Raw genomic sequence first — 21,958 nt, 5'->3', positions numbered from 1 at the left:
TGGAGGATGTCTAGAATTCAAGAGTTTATTTAAAAAATTAACCTCCTTAGGGCATGGTTAGGACGCAAATCAAACATGGCCACTAGCAAGTGAGCTCCCACTCCCGGACATCCACAGCAGACAAAAATTGTGCCCCCGGTGGACCGATCAGTCCTCCTTGGCCATCCACATACTGAGGGGAGCTTTGACATTGAGGGATCCTGGGAAAAACAACACCCTGTTTGAGCATCAACCTGCCCTACGCAGGTGCCGCCAACCCAAGATTGCGGCGAATCCAGCAAGCAGAGATAACCGGGCAGCAGAGCCGATGCATAGCTTTGAGTTGCTCCAACACCTGAATCCAGCTTGCTGAAGTATCTACATCTCCCCATTATCCTCAACATCTCCCTCCCCGACAGAGAAAATTTGAGCAGCTTAGTGATCGCCCAGAAGAAGGAGATTAAATGCAGACGAGTGCTGGTGGAGCCTCCTAACAATGGTGATGCACAGTGGTCCAATGAAGAGAAGCAGGTCGAGCCCCCTTGGGCTGGTCCATATTGCAGCCTGTGAGTGGCTGCCAAGTGTAGAAAAGTCCTCCTTTTTGCCCTGGTCATCCCCAAACCTTTTGACTGATACTGGCTGACTATGCCGTGGGCACTGCTAACTAGTCCCAGGGCCAGTGCTCTGTGTAAAATGGTTTATGAAAATTAGGCTAATTATAATTGGCTGTACCTACCTATACGTTCCTAGTATATGGTAGGGCATGTAGGTTTAGGTACCCCAGCATAGTTAGTGCACCCACAGGTGCACTGCCGTGGTACCCAGTGCCATTTTAAAGGCAGGCCTGCCTTGCTGACTACTTTTAAATGAAAGTTAACCCCAAATTCGACTATGGAATTAAAAGAATCTCAAAAGTCCTAACCTACCATATTTTTACATACAAGTCACCGCTATGGTCTGCCCTAGGTGCCCCAAGGGTTGGGTGCAAGGTAAATATGAGCAAGCACTTTACAAAAATATGTTTTATAAGCCCTGGTGAGGGAAAACAGCCAAAGTATGTGGTGAATGGGCTCAACAGGCTAACATGGAGAGACTTTATTTAAAATTAATAAAGTCTAATTTCCCCTGGAAAGGAGCTTAGTGCCAGATTAAAAGTTATAATAAATCCAACAACTTGTCAGGGTTGGATTTATCATAACTAGTACAGAGAAAGAGTTTTAGAACTCTTTCTGAACGTTACCAACTTCAGCCCTGTAGTGCCCTTTCTTGACTGGTCAGCTTCTGGAAGCCTGAGCCAAGCTGCCTTGATGAGGTGTGAAGTGGCCTGGGCTGAAACAAAGGAAGCATCTGGTGGGAGGAGAACTGCCTCAGTAGGTGGCAGAACAGGATGGGGAAAGAGTAGCCAAACTGGTCTTCAAAGGAAGGAAAGCCACTTGGGACAGAAACTAGACCTCCCCCATTTTCTGCTCCCTCGAATGGGAGCCCCTGATTAGATTTAGAGAGGGGATGGCAAGGGGTGTGTTAGGGAAACTTAGCCATACTAGAAGGTAGACTCAGCCAGATCTAACCTCTAAGGAGACATTTTCTTCATCTTGAATTTGTGGAGAATGTTGTTTTCTGGGATTGATTTTAAACACACTTCATAGGAATTGGTCACACCAGAGGGTGGTGGCCTGTGCCCCATTGGACAGGAGCACACCCCTGCTTCCCACCCCAGGAGCAAAGATAAATATGACAGAGCTGCCCCAATTCAGATCCCTGCTGGAAGAAGATACTGGAGAAGAAGGACTGCCCTGCTGGACATCTGGCCTGCACCTGGAGAGTTGCACTCACAAGGACTGCACCAGCTGCACACTTTGGGCTTCACAAGAAAAGGACTTTGCCTTACTTCTGCAACTCCAGAAGTGGACTCCCTGTAAGCTACTGGTAGAAAGGAGCTAACCAGAGTCACCTGCATCAAGTTCTTGAAGAAGAGCCTGGCTGACCAGCGTCCAGTGGCCATTTGAGTATTCTAACCAGGTGCATTCTGGAAACTGTAGTCCCAACTTTGAAGGAGCAACTCAGAGCTTCTGGAACCTTGGACCAAGTTTGTGGACACTTCAAGGACCCAAAAAGTACTTATGGTAGAAGATCCAGAAGTTTGGGGAAACTTTCAAAAAATACTCCGTAAGAAGACTGACTCATCAACAAGAGTCAAGCAGGTGACGTTGAACCGCGACCTGGCCTGAATTTGAGACTTGTCCCGCTGATTCTCTGGAGCTTTTCTCTGTCGACGAGACTTCCAGGAGTTGACCAGGACCTCGCACTGAGCCAAGCCACCGAGGATGACTCGCAAGCAGGCCTGAAGAGGAGCATCGCTTGATGACGAGAGAAAAAGCTCAGAAGAAGTGACTAAGTCAGAAGGTAAATTTTTAACAGAGGCCTCCCGCTCCGTGTAGCTGAGCAGGGCTCCCTCGCAGTCGGCCTTAACTTTTGACTTTGCTCTGGTCAAGTGCAACCAGGTGTCCCCGGTTGGCTCTTTTTGTTTTCAGGAGCTAGAAAGCATTCTTTTACATTTAATCTTTAAAAATTCATATCACCGGTTCCCTACATTGGATATTTGTCGTGTAGGTGTCATTTTAAAGATAAAAATATTTCCTATTTTTATAAATTGGTGTTGGATTTTTATTGTGTGCTGTGTTTTACTTATTTACTGTTTTGTTGTTAGTAAATGCTTTACACACCTGTCTCCTAAGTTAAGCCTAACTGCTCATGGGCCTAGCTACCAAGGGTTGAGCAAGAATTAATTTACTGAGACCTTGACTGGTCCTAGTGGGGGTTTGTGGCCTATTGCTCAGTGTAGGTACTGACGTGCCCTTACCAATAATCCACTTTCCAAAACCGAGACATGTGGTTAGATTCACCTTTGCCTCCCTGCCCACCCCAGAGAACTTCTGAAGGGCCTGGGAAAATAGACATTCACTTCACTTTACTCCTGAGACACCCTCATTGCCGTAAAGGCCCCTTCTTGAGTGGCACACCACTCCGTGGACCCTGACAGGGCACCAGAGCATCATGGTGAGAAATAAAGGCTAGAGGGGCTCTCAGTCCCATTGTTTGGAGTAATATGTCTTCCGCAGTGCTGCGGGGGAGGGTTTGATGTTAACTTGAGAACATGACAGAGCCAGATAGGCAAAGGGTGAACTACTGCAGGCCAGCCAGGCTTCAAGGGCTGTTTTGGAAGCCAAAATAGACAATGGGCAACAGATGTCATGCTGATCTGGGTGGGCATGAGCAATATGGCAGAATGAGTGATGGCAGAAAAAAATACCGTAAAGGAGCACTCCGGCTCCATAAAGACCCTGACGGCTGATCTGCATGAAGCCACCAAACTACTCCATGGATGAACAGAGGATGCCGAAGTCAAATGGAGGTGCAACAACATGAGATCTGTGGGAATCCTAGAAAAAGCTAAAGACACAAATGTGGAAGAATACATAGATCAGTTCCTCACCAGAAGGCTGACTCCAAAGGACCTCTTGCCCTGTTTTGCAGTGGAGAGGGTCCAAAGGATACCTGGGGCAGCGGCAAAGACAGGAACAAGACCAAGACCCACAATCGACTGCTTCCTGCATTTCAAATTCAGGGATGCTGTGTTGAGGGCTGCTTCACAGCAAGGCCCACTCCCATATGTAAACCACACAATCATGTATTTCCTGACTTTACACTGGAGGTGCTGGCCAAGAGACAATCCATTGACAAAATGAAAGTGGAACCGAGGAACTTATTCCATAAAATTAATGGAGAAACTGATAACAGCTGAATATGGCAGGGTCTTGTTCCGCACAACACCAAAGGAGGCAGGGGATTGGCTGGATGGGTGGCGTCCAGTTGGTCCATGGCAGCAGACCTCGCCAGCCATTCAGCATGGAGAGCGCCCTGGACTATGAAACAACAGCCTTCGGACAGATCCCCAGCAGGTAGGGGACATGTCAGACATTGAACAGAAACTGATGAGACCACAACGGAGAGTGAGGAGTCGGCATGCAGACCTATCAAAACTCACTGTGACAAGCAGAGACTGCCTCCAGCCCCAGACAAGGAGCTTTATTCCTGAATATGGTTTGTGTGGGAAGGGTGACAGACACCACAAGCACTGGGGAAGCTGGTAGTTCTACACTTGCAGCTTGGGGATGGAGGGTGGGCGTTTCATGTTGGGTGGCGTTGACACTTACACAACAGCCTAATAACAACATAGAAAGGGCTGAGGGTTCTGATTTCAGTCTTGGGAACAATAGTAAAAGGGTCAGAGACTGAGGGAGGCAAGATGGTGTTTACCCTGCTATCTTGGACCATGAATAGCCTGGGAAGCAAACTGAAAAGAGGGGTGGTGACACAATACCTGAACAGATGCAATTCGGACATAATACTTTTTCAGACATAATGGGCCAGATGTATCAAAGGGGTATACCCATTCTGTGGGTAATGTGTTCACACATATGGCCCAATATTCTTCACAATACTTCTTGGTGGGTAGCAGGTGAACCTTCCTGAGCAGGGAAGCTGGCACACTCTGGATTTACCATGTGGCTCCGGGGGAGGGCATACTGGTGAGGAGGTCCTTCTCACTGGCGGTCCTGAAGATATGGACCAACCAGGGTGGCAGCTACGTTATGATCCTGGGTGAATGGAATGGGGAACAGATCACGATTGCCTTATGGTACATCCCACCAGGCCTACAGGGCGAGGTGATGATGAGGAGGACTAGAGACTGGCTGATGTAGATTCCACGTACAATCACAATAGCGGAGGGGGACTTGGACCTGGTACTAGACACAGAACTCAATAGAGGTACATGTGGCCAGAGACCGCCAGGCATGGATACACGGTTGAAGACATTTCTGGGATCGAATAGGACTGATAGATCGGTGGCGTAAAGCAAGGCCTATTGATCATTACTACTCATACGCTAATATAAACATCAGGTTCTAAGTCCTGGCTTGACCATCTCCTGATCCCTCGGTCCTCGGTGGGTGGGGATATATAACAGCACCACATAATTATCCAGGGGTATCGCTGAACATTCTACACTATTCACAAGCCTTGGGGGACAGCCACGGAAAGACTGCGAGACCTGGAGGCTAGATCCCTGGGAGTTGAGCGACTAGGACACAAGAAACCCTCTGACTTCTGGTAAGGTAGTCTGTTTCAAAGAGACTATCAACTCAATCCCTTTTGACATTACAATATGGAAGTCCTACAAAACAGTAGTAAGGGGAGACCTGATTGCTCACATAATCAGAAAAAGGAGGGAGAAACTAAAAGAGATCACTGTATTAGAAATGCAACTAACAGCATGAGACCGATTGGGAGGGCCCCCTACACACTATCAACAGCACAGATCGGCCCAACAAGAGAAAAGTATTGAATTTTGGTGAAGTGAGGGCCTAATACAGTTCCAAACAACATAGACTCTACGAAGTGGTTAATAAGGCAGGGAAACTGACTGAGAGGTTTGCGTAATTTAGAGGTGGGGAGGAGACGGATACACTATATAATGGGCAGTCCGAGATCACCGCAACATTCACAGCACATAACTTTCTTGGGACTGTCACAACACACTTGGCAGCTCCTCAGAGCCTAGGAGCGAACCACCCTCTGTCGGACTTCCTGGCCTTTGCTGAGGACCTCCCCACCCAGTCGTATTTCCTACTGACTCAGAGGCCTTAGATAAATCCAGACAGAAGAGATTGGCAATGCCGTACAGCAGCTCTGGAGAGAAAGGACCCTGGGACCTAATGGCTTCCCACCAGAATATTATAGATGTGTGACCCACCTGGTGATAGATCTGCCGTGACAGATGTTTATGCGGCCAGGAAGAACGGAACACTTACCCTAGATTTGAGAACTGCCACCATGCTCTGATTCATAAGGAAGGTAAGCCCAGCAGCGGCCCCTCCATTAAGGCGGAGGAGCATTGCCCCACTACTGCCAGCGCCACAAAGGCGAAAAATAAAATGGTAATAAACTGAATTTATTACCATTTTATTTTTCACTTTCTTCGGCCCGAGCCGCGTGTGGGGCAGAGCCACTGCTGCTGACTGGCAGCAGGAGAGTAGTGCTCACTTCACCACTTTAGAGTACACATCATTTTGGCTGGCTGTGTTGCGATGGCTCCCAGTGCTTGCAGGAGCGGTGAGGCAGCCCGCTCTAGCCAATCCGGACACCGCTCTCATGCAGCTTAACAATAGCAGCAGCATGATGGCAGCGGCTGGATTGGTGGGGAGAATTGCTGCACAACAGCGCAAAGGGACAGAAGCACGAAGAGTCGAGGACCGAAGTAGGTGAGGCAGCGCATGCAGTGGGGTAAGTAAATTTTTTTATATTTATTGTTAACCCACTGGCAAGTACAGTGAGAGACCCACATTGCCTTCAGCCTCAACACCAGAGCTCTCAGTCATGGTAAATTATAAACATGGTTTATTTCTAGCCATGACTGACAGCTTTGGTGTTAACCTTAAAGCATTCTGAGGCTCTGCCTGCCTGCAAACACGACTCAGATGCCGGGTGTCCTTTTCTTGAGGCTCACGCAGGCACAAAATTAGTCCCTTTGGGAGCTGCAGGAGGTCTGGTGCGTGGCTGCAGGTGCACCTAGTGTTGGCAGTAGTGTGAAGCTGCAGTATACTGCTGGGAACAGGGTTATCTGTGCCCCTGGGAGCAGTAGGAGGTCTGGTGCATGGCTGCGGTGTACCAGGTGTTCCAAGCAGTGTGAAGCTGCAGTATCGCCACCTGGCACAGGGTTATCAGTGCCCTTGAGAGCAGATGGTGGTCTGGCACATTGCTGTGGTGTACCTACTGTTCGATGTTGCCCTGGAGAGTGTCCTGATGGAAATCTAAAATGCAAACTCGACATGGCACATTGCTTGTATGCCCTGTCCACTATACACTGCATGCACTATGGGTAAGACACCCCTCTGGCAGGCCTTCCAGCTGTAAGGCAGGGTGTACTATATTGCATGTGATGGCATAGCAGCTGCATGAGCAATATGCCCCAACTGTGTCCTTGCCAAGCGTGGGAGGTAGTGAGTGAAAAGAACAGTAATTTTAATACATATGCTGGACACTGGTCAATACGAGTTTCACAGCTACATGACAGCTACTCTGAACCCTGGGTTGGTTTGTATCAAACAACTCCGAATGATAAATCCAAACTGGTACTAGTATTGGATTTATTACGAAATGTAGCCTGGGGTCACCGTACAGGTGCCCCCGGCAAAAGCTAACTACCCTGGCATGGTTGCTGGCCAGTCGCATCCAGCCTGCCACCTCCAGACACAAATCTGTACCCCTGGGGTGAAGGCCTTCGCCCTCTGGGATGTAGAACAAAGCCCTTCCTGTCTGGAGGTGTTAACACTCCCTCCCTCAGTAATGTGCACTGCCCAGTTGGCGAACTTCAAAGGGCTTACCACCTTTGAAACGCAAACCCCAGTAGCAGCAGATGACCGTCCCCCCCCCACCTTGCTAACCCATACTTTTGGTGGGAGCAATGGTGGGAAACTCAAACAAAGGACAGGAGGTGTTGCATGTGAGGTGGATTCTCCATTTTATTTTCCTCCATCTTGGATGAAGGAAAATAGCCAATCAGGTGTAGTAAAGTGGCCTCTGCCCGCAGGAAGTGGTCACTTAGTGGGTGTAGCTACCCTAAGGTAGATGACCCACTGGTCACTACAAGGTTCCCCCTAAAGTCCCCACTAAATACAGTATTTAGTGGCCATCCTAGACCAAGAAATCAGATTTGACAGAAGACCAGCAACAAGAAGATCCAAAGGCACAAGAACTGTGGACCTGCTGCACCAAGAAAAGGTGCCAAACCGTGCCTGCTGCACCCAAGACCTGACAATCACTGCTGAGAAGCTGCTGGACAATTGGAAAAACTCTAAAGAACCACAGAGGACCTCCAGGTTTCGCAAATTACCAGAGAACTCTCTCCAGAGTGGAGGTACCACTCTAAATCCACAAGAAACTAAAACGCCAGTGAGGTCCACTTCATTGACCGGATGCTAACTCCAGAACCGAATGCTGCAGCTGGACCAAACTTCACAGTGACAACCGCAAGGACAAACCCTGCCAGTGAGCCAGGTTTGGAAGCACGGCAGCCTCTAGCGGCTGAATCGTACCAATATCCTGGGTATTGGTCACCTGACTTCGGACACCAAGAAAAAGCACCCACCTGGGACCAAGAGGAAGCCCCAGTCGAAGGACTTCAGAAACAACCCATATCTCCTGCCAGAGTGCCCCCGTTGTCCTGCAAACGACCCTTGAACTGACCTACCTCCTACATCTGAGGGCATCCTTGCGCACCACTCCAGGCTCACCAATTCACTCTGCACCCGGCCGCCCTATGCCCTGCACCGAAGAATCAGCTGTCCCCACCCCTTGTGACCGCGACACTCCAAAGGGACCCCCAGGATCCACCTTTAAACTTACCTGTGCAGTGCTTTCCCAAGTAGTCCCCTGCTGTGGCCCTGTACCAGCTCCAGAGACTTTTCCCCGCTGTTCCCGCCGGAGCCGGGAGCTGCCCGAACTTCTCCAGCTGGCACAGAGTGCCCGCCAACAGCACCGATCAACCTGGCTGGAGAGGTCTGGCTGGGCAGAGCCTGGAGTAGGGGGTGCAGATGGCTCTTTCAGGGTCCAGGATGCCCTCCAACCTCAGCTCTGACGGGTTTGTACCAGGGCAGAGGGAATAAGGATGAGGAGCTGGTGCCAGGAGAGCAGGGAAGTGGGAAGTGGCGAGCTGAAGGTAAGGGAAGGGAGAAGCGGGAGAGTTGGGAAGGATGGGGAAAGGAGATGAGAAAAAAGGAGAGGCTAGGACCATCTGTGAAAGAGTAGAGGGCCCACAGGAGAGAGAGAGAGAGAGAGAGAGAGAGAGAGAGAGAGAGAAGATAAGAAGACAGAAACCAGAACAGGAGACAGATGGTAAAGTGAGTCGTGGAGCGGCTAATAATGGACAAACAAGAAGGACAGAGGACAAGACCCACCCTATCACTGCTTCATGATGGGGCGAAACCTCTATAGGACCAACGTCTATCACCTGTTGGTGAGCATTAATGTAATATTACACTGTCCACTGGTACACCCACTGCCTACAAATGTAACCGTGCTCCAAACGGGACTGAAAAGTGCTGGAAGACTTGTGATAAAGCGCCTCGCTGCAGCTCACGAAAGAATCACCATCAAGTGCACAAGCACATATTATTGTATTGTATTGTATACAATACACATTATAGGTTTCTTCAGGTGAGTGTTTAGAGCCAGGAGCCCTTGTGGAACACAGAAAAATACAACAAGTGGAGCACAGTTTCCTATGTTTTATTACATTCATTTTCCTTTTTATGTACCAGTTTATTCTAACTGAAGTACAAATCTATTTTAGCAGTGTTTGCTGCAGCATCCTCGCCTAGGCTAACTCTAGATGTTGGAATCATTTTAAGGTGGATTGTAAGGCGGATTGTCTTGCATGGCTCCTACTTTACGCAGTTTGTTTGAACACACTTGCATGTTTGGTCACAATGAAAGTTACTGCTATTTAGTCCTTTCCTGGAAGACTATGAGCTAATACTAGTGGTGGCTGGTAGCCTAAATATTTGGTTGCCCCACCAAATATTTAGGGTACCAGCCGCCACTGGGCAAACCACCTGAGCAGTGTGACTCATATTGACCCATACTCTACTAAAAACTGAGATTAAAATTCTGTTGAAGGTACTTGCGAACAGGCTTACACAAGTGATTGACTAACTGATAGACCTGGACCAGTCAGGGTTTATGCCCAAAAGGTCCACCCAACAGAATTTGCTTTGATTCTCTGATGCATGGCTCAGAGGCACAGGGTGGCGGAGCTGGTGGTGCTGCCTTCCCTGGATGCCAGGAGGGCATTCGACTCAGTTGAGTGGGATTTCCTGTGGGCAATACTGGTGAAGATGGGATTTGGCAATTAATTGTGTCATGGATCAAACTGCTGCACAGACATCCAACAGCCAGGATGCAGGTGAATGGGACACTGTCAGAGAGATTTCCAATAGGGTGCGGAACTCAGCAAGGGTGCCCACTGTCCCCACTCCTCTTCACGCTGGTCCTGGCACCACTGGCGTGCTGGGTGAGGGCAGACACCAAATTCAGAGGGTTCAGATGGACTGAGGGCTGGAAGTACATTTCCTTCCTGTATGCGGATGATATCCTACTGTACTTAGCTGGCCCCCTAAAGACTGTGCCCAGGACTATCGAAATGTTGGACACTTTTGGTGCATACTTAGGATATTTATCAACTGGCAGAAATATGGCATGTTTCTGTTGACCCTTTGGTGTCCCCCAGAGGACTGGGTGTGCCCATTAAATTGGGCCCCAGAAGGTTTTTGATATCTGGGGGTCTGGATCACGTGTGGTTCTGTGGCCTTTCAGGAATGTAACTTGGGTTGGGTGTTGAAGGGGTATTGAGGTGAGCACTAGAGGGGCCTCCCATTGTCCCTGATAGGCAGTGTGATCAACTTATACAGCATAACTCTGCCTAAGTTCCAATACCTGTTCCAAAATGTTATGTTTGACAACTCAGAGGATTTCTTTAAAATATGTAGATGTGACCACACGAACCCTGCGGTGGGACACCCCCCATCGCACTGTCGACCCTGACTAGAAGCTCATACGATTGGGGGGAGCGGGGTTTAATCGGCATACCTAATATTTGGCTATATTACTGGGCCAAACAATTACAGGTGGTCAATGACTTGACATTTGCCCACAGACCGAGGGGATATCTATGGCACCTGTAGGATGACCGCAGACCCATTCATATGTCACCTCGACAGACCTAGTGATCAAAATTTGGAAACCGGAGACAAGACAGATAAGGGTGGTGGGGGAAAACCACATTAGAGACCCTTTTGTGGGATTTGGTTAACTTTAGTACCCTGCATGGGCTGGACTGGGGATGGCAGTGGGACTTGATCGGGATCTTGAAATTAGGAGATATATGGGGCCCAGAAGCCTGCTCCCTTTCTTGGAACTGCAGCCCCAATATGACCTGAACACTTCACAACATTATCACTACATAGAGTTCAGACATGCACTCTGGGAATACCGAGACAAACTTTGCAACATCCCTGAGGAGTCATCGCCAGAATACTGTCTGTTGTTGTCCCTGCTCAACAGTATTGTGATCTCTGTCATATACAGGAAGTTGATAGCTAACTGCCAACCCTCTCTTGACAAACTAAGGGGACTTTAGGAGGGGACCTGGGTGAGCTGACAGATGAGGACTTGGTTGAGCCTTGCACAAACCCCCAGGAAGTGGCTACTAAAACTGGTTATCAGTTGATACAATTGAAAATCTTGCAATGCATCTACATTACCAAGGCCTGACATCTCCAAATGGGCAGGGTAGGTTCTTACAGGTGCCTGATGGGATGTAGCGACGTGGCACCCTGGTGCACTCTTTGTGGGCTTGCCCTCACATACAATTGTTCTATGAGGGCAGGAGCTGTTCCAGGAAAGTTGATAAGGTATGCAGTCTCTGGGAAGAATACATGAGCCCTGATGACTGACCCACAGCAAACTGCTGACTGACCTCACAGAGGTCCCCTCCCAGCTTCCAGCGCGATCGGAAGAGAAATGCTTTTGCATTTCTCTTCCAATCATGTGATTGGGGCCCTGAGAGGATTCAAAGGGAAGGAAATGAATTTCCTTCCCTTTGAAGTCTCTCAGAGCATTTTAGCAGCGGGATCGTGAAGCAATCCGGCTGCTAAAATGCCCACTAGACACCAGGGATTATTTTAATTTAGGGAAATTGGCATAAGGGGAGCAACCCCTAGGGCAAGGGTCGCACCCCGGGGCTTTTTCGACCCCCCCCCCGAGGGCAGATCGGCCTATTATTAGGGGGGGCAGAAACCTCTAGGCACCAGGGATCTTTATTTTTTTATTTATTTTTTTCCGTTGTTTTTTTAGAGGTGGGGAGCGACCCCTTAGGCAAGGGTCGCTCCCCTAGGGGGCAAATTATATTTAGGCCATTCCTGCAGATTGTCCTATTTTTATGATGCCAATCTGCCCCCAAGGGGGGGCAAAAACCACTAGACGCCAGGGAGTTTTTTTTTCTAACGCGAATTTCAAGCAAGGGGAGCAACCCCTTAGGCAAGGGTCACTCCCCTTGGGAGGCAAATTTATTTTAGGCCATTTCTGCCCCCCTGGGGGGGCAGATCAGCCTATTTTAATTAGGCTGGTCTGCCCCCAAGGGGGACAGAAACCACTAGGCACCAGGGATTTTTTTTTTTTTTTTTTTACAGACGGGGAGCAACCCCTTAGGCAAGTGTCGCTCCCCTGCGGGGCAAATTATATTTCGGCTATTTCGTCCCCCTTTGGGGACAGATCGGCCAATTTTTTCTACGCTAATCTGCCCCCAAGGGGGGCAGAAACCACCAGACACCAGGGACCTTTATTTTTTTGCATTAATTTCACACAAGGGGAGCGACCCCTTAGGCGAGGGTCGTTCCCCTGGAGGACAAATTTATTTTAGGCCATTACTGCCCCCTTTGGGGGTAGATCGGCCTATTTTTATTAGGCCGATCTGCCCCCAAGGGGAGCAGAAACCACTAGGCACCGGGGATTTTTTTTGTTGTGCCATTTTCCCGCAAGGGGAGCGACCCCTTAGGCAAGGGTCGCTCCCCTGGGGGGGCAAATTTATTTTAGGCCATTTCTCCTTCCCTTGGGGGAAGATCGGCCTATTTCTATTAGGCGGATCTGCCCCCGGGGGCGGGGGGGGACAGAAACCACTTAGGCACCAGGGATTGGTGTGTGTGTATGTGTGTGTTTTGTTTGGGGAGGCAGCCCCTTGGGCAAGGGTCGAATCCCATGGGGGCACATTACTGTTGGCCATATCTGCCCCCCTTGGGGGCAGATTGGCTTATTTTTGGAAGGCCCATCTGCCCCCAAGGGGGGGGGGGGGGGCAGAAAGCCCACCAGAGACCAGGGAAGATTTTTTCAAAATAAGAGGGTGGGTGTATGGCCATATCCCCACCCCAAATAAATGGGGACAACGTTGTTCTGCCCACCAGTGGGCAGATGGGGCAATTACCCCCGATCCACACCCTGGGGGGGGATGCCACGGAATTAAAAAAAAATATATATATAGTGGGGTAGTGGCTACCAACCAGTATGGGCCTGGTTATGCCCCCACCCCAACTGAAGGGGGTAACAGTCTTTCAGCTCTCCCCCGCACACTAAAACATCTTATCCCACAGCAAGCAAGAGGACATTTGATTATTTTGGGTTTTCGTTTTACATTTGGGCCATGAGAGCTTGGCTAACTCTCAAAATCATCCCACTTGCAATGGTGAGGGCTGCACTTTATGGACTCTGGGACGCTGCCATGTAGAAAAATCCACAAGACCTAGACACATCTGAAAACTAAACATCTAGGTGATTCCAGGGTAGTGTGCTTCACGGGCAACCGCACCATTTTCTTGCCCACAATGCCCTGCAAACCTCCAACTTTGCTGGAAATCACACATTTTTGTGACGGAACCTTCCAGAATCTGCAGGAATCCACAAAAATTCCTACCACCCAGCATTGTCTCATCTATATTGATAAAAATTCTGCTGCACTTGTCAGCCTAAAAATGTTTTTTTTCAAACTGCCCTTTTGAACCCGCTTTGGTTCCCCCTCAATTTCAACATGTTTTTGGCTCTTCCCTGTCACAGGCACTTGGCCCACCTACACAAGTGAGGTACCATTTTTATCCGGAGACTTGGGGGAATGCTGGGTGGAAGGAAATTTGTGGCTCCTCTCAGATTCCAGAACTTTCTGTCGCGGAAATGTGAGGAAAAAGTGCTTATTTGGCCATATTTTGAGGTTTGCAAAGGATTCTGGGTAACAGAACCTGGTGAGAGCCCCACAAGTCACCCCATCTTGGATTCCCCTAGGTGTCTAGTTTTCAAAAATGCACAGGCTTGGTAGGTTTCCCTACGTGCCGGCTAAGCTAGAGGCCAAACTCTACAGCTAGGCACTTTGCAAGAAACACATCAGATTTCAATGTAAAAATGTGATGTGTCCATGTTGCATTTCCTGTGGCTGGCATTAGGCCTAACAACGCAAATGAGGTACCATTTTTATCGGGAGACTTGAGGGAACACAGAATAGCAAAACAAATGTTATTGCCCCTTGTCTTTCTCTACATTTTGCCCTTCCAAATGTAAGACAGTGTGTAAAAAAGACATCTATTTGAGAAATGCCCTGTAATTCACATGCTAGTATGGGCACCCTGGAATTCAGAGATGTGCAAATAACCACTGCTTCTCAACAACTTATCTGGTGCCCATTTTGGAATTACAAAGGTTTTCTTGATACCTATTTCTCACTTTTTATATTTCACCAAATTAGTTGCTGTGTGCCCGGTATACAATGAAAACCCGTTGAAAGGTGCAGCTCCTTTATTGGCTCTGGGTACCTAGAGTTCTTGATAAACCTACAAGCCCTATATATCCCCGCAACCAGAAGAGTCCAGCAGACGTAACGGTATATTGTTTTTGAAAATATGACATTGCAGGAAAAAGTTAGAGTAAAACGTGGAGAAAAATGGCTGTTTTTTCACCTCAATTTCAATATTTTTTTATTTCAGCTGTTATTTTCTGTAGGAAACACTTGTAGGATCTACACAAATAACCCCTTGCTGAGTTCAGAATTTTGTCTACTTTTCAGAACTGTTTACCTTTCTGGGATCCAGCACTGGTTTCACACCCATTTCTGTCCCTAACTGGAAGAAAGCTGAAAACACAACAAATAGTAAAAATGGGGTATGTCCCAGTAAAATGACAAAATTGTGTTGAAAAATTGGGTTTTCTGATTCAAGTCTGCCTGTTCCTGAAAGCCACCGTTCCTCGCTTCCACCGAACTACAGCCGGAGACAGATCATTCTCCTACCTTGCCGCCAAGACCTGGAACTCCCTCCCCGTCCACCTACAACAGACCCAGGACCTGGCTGTTCGACCAGTAGCACCTTCCCCCTCCCCCACCACCCCTCAGCGCCTTGAGACCCTAGCGGGTGAGTAGCGAGCTCTACAAATGACTGATTGAATCCAAGACATACTTAAGGCACTGAATTTCAGAGACTTCGTGACATCGATAAACCTTGAAGATGGTAGACAGTTATCACTACCAATTTATGGTGCTCAACTTTGGCCTTAAGTCAGCAAAACTAGACATTTTTGCCAAGTGTCAGGCTCCAGCAGAAATTGAGATTTGTCGCTTGGAAATTCTTGTGTATCTTTACTTTGAGGTGTGGCTCATCAGAACCCCTTCATGGCACACCTGTGTCGAGGCATCTGCCACTCGATGTAGCTATTTGAGATTTGGGCCTCCCATTAAATGAAGCCAGTTCGTCCCCAATGCAAAAGTTAGCCATGGTGTTTCTAGGTGTGCAGTTTGAATTTTCCAAGGTTTGGTAACCTCCTGCCACTAAGGGTAATAAGCATACATTAGGAAAATACAAAGGCCTTCAAGGGTGCGTGCCGCCTTGTTTCCCTCTTGTCTCGGATTGTAATATTTGCCTGCAAAGGATCTAAGAGGAGTCAGGCTCCTAGTGGCAACAGGCAGAGGGTCGCTGGGACAACACAATCCAGGTAAAACAGTGCGCAAGAAAACCTATTTTTGGTGACAAAACAGTCAGTCTTTCGCAGGGCACAGTGTTGAACCCGATTGTTCCGCAGTTGCTGCTGACAACGAATGTGTCATTGAAAGACACCCACAAAGGTTGAGAAATCAGTGATCCAAAGAATCAAAGCTTCGCATAATCATATTGGCGCTCAGCGCTCAAGGCTTTTTGCCGTAGATAAATAGAAAAGAAGCCAAAATCCAATTGGACAATGTGGCCTGCTCGATCTACATCCGAATGTATGGAAGGACCAAGTACATTCTTGTCTCTCAAGAAGCTTAACAGCTGTGGCACTGGTCAAAGAACACACGCTGTCACTCACATTAGAACATATCCCCAGATAGCAGGGGGGTCTAGCAGATGCACTAAGCAAGCATATAACAGAAGGCCACTGATGGATGCTGCTGCATTCCAGGCAGCTGGATCCTGTTTGTCACTGCTGTGGGCAGTCCTCGTGAGACATATTCGAAACCTCTCACAAAACTAAGTGCCAGTTATTCCCTAGTGGGTGGTGGCTTCCACAGAACCAAGAGAGGTATTCTCAGTTTCATGAACAGGCCAATTTACATACATTTCCCCCCACATCCGGGTTGCACTGATCATTAGTTTAACTAGGAAAATGAAGCCACAGTCATGTGTGATACTGCTAGCACCAGTACGGGCCAGTTGGTACAGGTTATACGGCCTTCTGGAGCCCGACCACCCAAGCTCAAATTGCTTTTAAGACAGGCTAATAAGTTTTAAACAGGCAGATATTGCACCACAAACCATGGTTATCGCAGCTGACAGCTTGGCTGCAGAGGAGTTGTAATTTGGAACTTTTCACATTCTAGACAGTTGCATTCAAATCTCAACGGCTTAGGCTCCATCTCGAGATCTTATATAATTACATACAAAATATACTGTGTACGGGCTTCAATGCAAGATTAGACTCCATTTTCATAACAGTTAAACATTTTCTGCCATATCTGCTTCATTTGGCACATTGATGACTTCTTTACTCTTTTATCAGGATCCACCTCGTGGTAATATCCAAACACTAGAAGGCTGCACGCAACTCGTTTTCTTCATTAGACTGGTCAAGTTTATGAAGGACCTTCTCAGATTATAAAGTCTTGTCTGAAAACCAGCTCCAAATTGGGACCTCAATTTTGTTCTTGGTAAGTTGATGAAATAGCTATGTGGGCATAAAATAAACAAGTTCTATCTGCAATGAAGGTTGTTTTAAAAGTGCAATTAACTATGCAAGAAATCTTGAATTGCAAGTGTATTCAAAACAAGAACTGGCAAAGCCATCAGATCTTGCCTTTTGAATTTATTGGCTTTGCCATTGCCTTTTGGTGATGCTGAACAACAATGGCAAAAAAATGTGCAGCATGGCCAAAAGTTTTCTTTTAAAAAACAAAAGCTTGAAACACGAAGGAGACCACTAGATAGTGCACCGCTGGGGCGGATATTTGTTGGGGGTGGAGAAGCACATGAGGGGAAGAGCCAGAAACCGGTGCACTTTTATGGAGTGCTTAAGCAAAAAAGAAACCAGGATTGGCGAAGCCAATAGGTCTGGCCTTTGTAACCTATTGACTTTGCCAATGGTCAAATAATTAACTAAAAACAAAGAGGCATGTTTACAAACCCCTTGCGCCACATTAGCGTAATTTTGTTTACGTTAATGTGGCGTTAAGGAGGCATTTTCATCGTGCCATATTTACAAAGTGGCGCAATGCAAGCATTGAGCCAATTTGTAACCCCTTGCACGACATTATGCCTGTGCCAGGCATAATGTATGCAAGGGGCGTTCCCCCGTTAGGATTCCCAGAAAAATGGTGCAGTGAAATCTATAAGATTTCACTGCGCCATTTTTAGCGTCCAGGTGTTAGTGATGCTCCCGTTGTATTCAATGAGCCTCCTTGACTTTGGTGGATTTGCACCATAATTGTTGGTGCTAATCTATTAAAGCACCACAAATTATTAGTGTCAAACCTTTTGACGCTATTGGCCTAACATGTGTCATGGTGCACAGTATTGTAAACATGGCGCACACATGGTGTCGTTAGAGGGGCACAATGGCCCACAAGAAAAGTAATTCTCCCACAGCAAAAGCTTTTAAATTTTTTTTCTTCTGTTTTTTAAAGTGGTTGGTGGAGTGGAAGCAAAAGGGGTGTCAGACGCAATGGAGAGAGAAGCAGCGTATGGGTCAGAAGCAACATGGTATGGGTAGGTGTTAAGGAAGCAACAAGGGAAGGGCGGGTGCACACAGAAGAAGCAAGGGGAGACTGAGAGATGTAGAATCAAAACAGGTGCAGTGGGGGCTGGGGGGAGATGCAACATGAAGAAATATGGGCAAGCACATCAGGGAGTGAGAAGGGGAGAAGCATACAGAGGCCAGGCAGCAGCATGAGAGGAGAGCTTAGTACAAGGGGAAGGCTGCTAAAAAATGCATGCACTCTCTGTCAGTGGTTACACAAAAGAAAAAAGTAGTTCCCCCGACATCAAACTCTGATAACAAGCAAAACACACCTTGTAAAGAAACAGTCCTCTATGGGAGGGACAAACACAGGGTTAATAAACTGGAACACAAATAAGAAGCAGACAAGTGAGGGACAAGGAATGCTAACCAACGGTAAGGAATGAGCAGGCTCCAAGTGTCTGTGTTCATGGTAAGCCATAATGTGTATCAAATCTTGTAGGTTCAATATAAAAACTAGTTTTCTAAAAGTGAGCAGTTGGAGGATAGAAGCCAGCCAATCGGAGAGATAGAGGCTGTGCTCTGGGGAGGTACAAACACAAGATGTACAGGCTGCGAAAGCAAAACAATCACATAAGAAGCAAGCAAATCAAAGTGGCAATCAAGGGTAAGCAATGGGTGGACTGTAAGTTCTTGATAAATCCCTCAGTTACCCTTTTGCAAATGAACAGCTTGCACTGTCTGATAGGCTCAGCCTAAAAAGGATCATTTCCTTATATTTTGTAAGTATAAGGTGATCACAATGCCACAGGTGAACTCATCTTTTCATTTTAAACCAGAAAATAAATGTGCTTAGCAGTTGCCTAAATCCTTTGACAGAGAGTGCTACAGATGTGAGGAAATGCCTAAATATGTACTTGAACAAGACAAATGACATCAACAAACATGATTGACTGTTTGTTTCATGCATACATCAAACACAAAAGGTGATTGGAAGAATGCTTGCAATAAGTCTAACCACTGGCATTGGCTCTGAGTAGCATTCAAATCCATTTTTCTTTTTCCCAGCATGCCACCTTAGTGTGGACTGAGCCATATGCAAACCAGACTTGACCCTGCTCCCATATTAACAGTCCAGCCCGAACTGCTAGGCCACGTCCTCCTTAAACTGGATCATAAGCAACATAAGACCAGTTTCGTCCTGGTGTAGTTTGGTTCAAGTGTCACAGTGAGCATGGGACCCATGCCTGAGCATACCCTTGCCACTTAGTGTGGTATATCAACCACACAAAAGGTGATGGGAGGACTACTTGCAATAAGTTTAACCACTGCCAATTGTTTGGAGTAGCGTTCCAACCCATCATCCTTTTGGCCACCATGCTACCTCAGTCTGGACATATACAAATCAGCCTTTACCCTCCCTGAATAGTAACAGTGAGGCCCGAACTACTATGCCAGGTCCTCCATCAACCGTAACACAAGCAACCCAAAACCAGTTTGCTCATCCATGAGTCCCTTGCTCACTGTGCCACTGTAACTAAGCTACACCAACTGACAAGTCCCAATCAGGGTGAATTCGCATTCCTGCTGGTGGGCCCTTCCCTGGCACCCACTGAACCCTTTGGGCCTTTTCACTGGCTCATTTCCACCACTGGCTTATCTGTTCACTCTCAGTCCTGTGATTACACCGGTGCCAACCCAGGCTCCAATGGATTCTGTCCTGATGTTTTTTTTTTCCACCTGGAGCAGATGTCAGCCACTCACTAAGCCAGTGTCATATTGTGAAATAGCTAAAGTGCAGCCTCCAACTTTATATGCTCTCTGGCCTCATCTTCAGTGCTAGAACGTCAAGGGAATGGAGTGCAAAACATGCCACATGATGATGAGGAAGTGGACAGCATACTCCTCTCTCCTATATTGATGCTGAATTGCATCTGGACTTGCAAAATGCTGGTGCTCTAGATACTACTGCAGAGACTGAATTAGAATCTGCACCAGGACCACCCATGGAGGAATGTGACTTGTTTGTGGTGTTTGTCCCCGGACAGCAGAAAACTTCATCTACAACTCCCAACTATTGAGGTAAGACATCTTATTGACATAAATCTTGCAGTCTGGGCATGCTGTGTTGGAGTCTTTTGCTGCTATTTAACTAAGACTTAACAGAAATATTAATAACATTGTGGGTGGAGCGGTGCATGCTACCTCTAGTTAGTGACCCAGTAAATAGGCAGCACAGGGCCTGCCCCAAGAGACCCGGCCTTTATTGCTCAGCATTCAGCCACTGGTAAGTCAGTGATCCAAACATCCATGACTACAGTCAACCCAAAATGCGTTTCCTTCTGCACCATGAAATATGAAGTCACAGTACATTGCTGCATTTGGTAACATCACATTTTCTCATGCCAATCTGGCCCTTCTGCCCTACATGCAGTCTGTCTCCTGGGCCAATATACGCATACACTTTAAGATATAGCCAGTGAAGCCTTGCCTGCCATCCTTGAGAAATTCAGAAATTACATTGTCCAAACAAAATTCAGGGTAAACAAGAAGTAGCAAAATATGTTTTGAAAGCCAGTCTTGACATGACACAGTTGAAGATAAATGCATCCCTGTACCCCACTGACTGGCTGCTGAAGTTGAATTCAGTGCATTCAGTCCCAGAGAACCTCAGGATGATGATCACCCTTCTTTTGTCCCTGGAGGTTTCCATCAGTAAACCAAAATCCTTTCTGATGCCTGAGCAGAGTTCCTTTCTTCTGGGGCATTCTGGGCATGGTATTATTAAAAAAAAACACAAGCCTTCTTCCCTTGTCTGCTCAACCCAAATAGTACAGAACTCAACAGGTTATGGTAATACAGTTTTAGATCAAGGGAAAGGTTAAAGGCTTTTATTTAAAAAATCTCAACATCAAGCAGTACAGAATATGTGCCACGAAGGCTCAATTTGCAGAGTTATACTGAACAGCCAAAAGTCAATAAATCATCCTAAATCTCAAATGTGCAGCAAAATCAATACAAGTCTGACAGCTTCCCTCGAAACACGGAAAGTCTGCAAGGAAATCTGTCAGATTCACAAGAAAAACAGACCGCATCCCTGGTAGAAAAGGAATAGTCTCCATCTCACCTCCAACATCAATGGGTTCTTATGCGCAATTTACACATACTAAATGAGTTAAAAGCATTTCATGATCATTACTGAGCAAATCAGAAGCGTCAACGTCAGACTCCTCATGCTAACACTATCCCATTTCTAAGGAAACCTTGAGCAGCCTCAGCAGCACATCAGCATAGGAAGTTCAGCAAAACACGACATTCAGAAAACAGTGGGCCATACACCAGTCAGAGTGCTAATCTATAGGCAAAATCACCATGGAAAAGTTCTTGGACTATCGCAACATTTAACAACATTATTTATGGGTTATTGGTAAGGGCAGGTAAGTACCTACACTTAGCAATATGCCACTAAACTCCACTTAGGTCCACATAAATGAAACCCAGCTCAACCCTTGGTAGCTTAGCAACAAGGCTTAACTACTTAGGAGACAAAGCGTAAAGCATTCAAATATCACAAAACAGTAATTAAATAAAACACAGGAAACAGTTTCAAAATCCGAAACCAATTTATACAAATAAGAAATATTGTTTGCTTTAAAATGACACCAAAAAGAATAAAATCGAATAAAGGGTACTGGAGATATGATTTTTTAAAGAGTTAATGCTTTTTAGTGCTTAGAAACCAATAGTGCCAATATGGTAATCTGGCCGCACCTCGACCTGGGCAAAGTCAAAGTTTAAGGCTGACTGCGATGGAGCCCTGCTCGGCTACAGCCAGCGGGAGGTCTCGGTCAAAAGCTTACCTTAAGACTTAGTCGTTTTTCTGGAGATTTTCTTCAGCGGGGCCAAGTCGCCAGTCCAATCCGACCTCCTGGAACTCTTCTCGGATACGTGGGAGGCCTTGGTGGAGATTTTTACCTTTGGACTTAGTCGTTTTTTCGAGGTGAAAATTCTTCGACCAGGGCAAAACTGAATCTTGAGCAGACGTCCCTGGAGTCCTCTTCGGATACACCGCCGGGGAACTTCCGGTGAACCTCCGACGTTCGGACTTAGTCACTATTTTCGA

This window comes from Pleurodeles waltl, chromosome 4_2 (assembly GCF_031143425.1).
Source record: "Pleurodeles waltl isolate 20211129_DDA chromosome 4_2, aPleWal1.hap1.20221129, whole genome shotgun sequence".
Lineage (NCBI taxonomy): Eukaryota > Metazoa > Chordata > Amphibia > Caudata > Salamandridae > Pleurodeles > Pleurodeles waltl.
The sequence above is the reverse complement of the archived record's forward strand: the minus strand, read 5'-3'. Positions refer to the sequence as shown.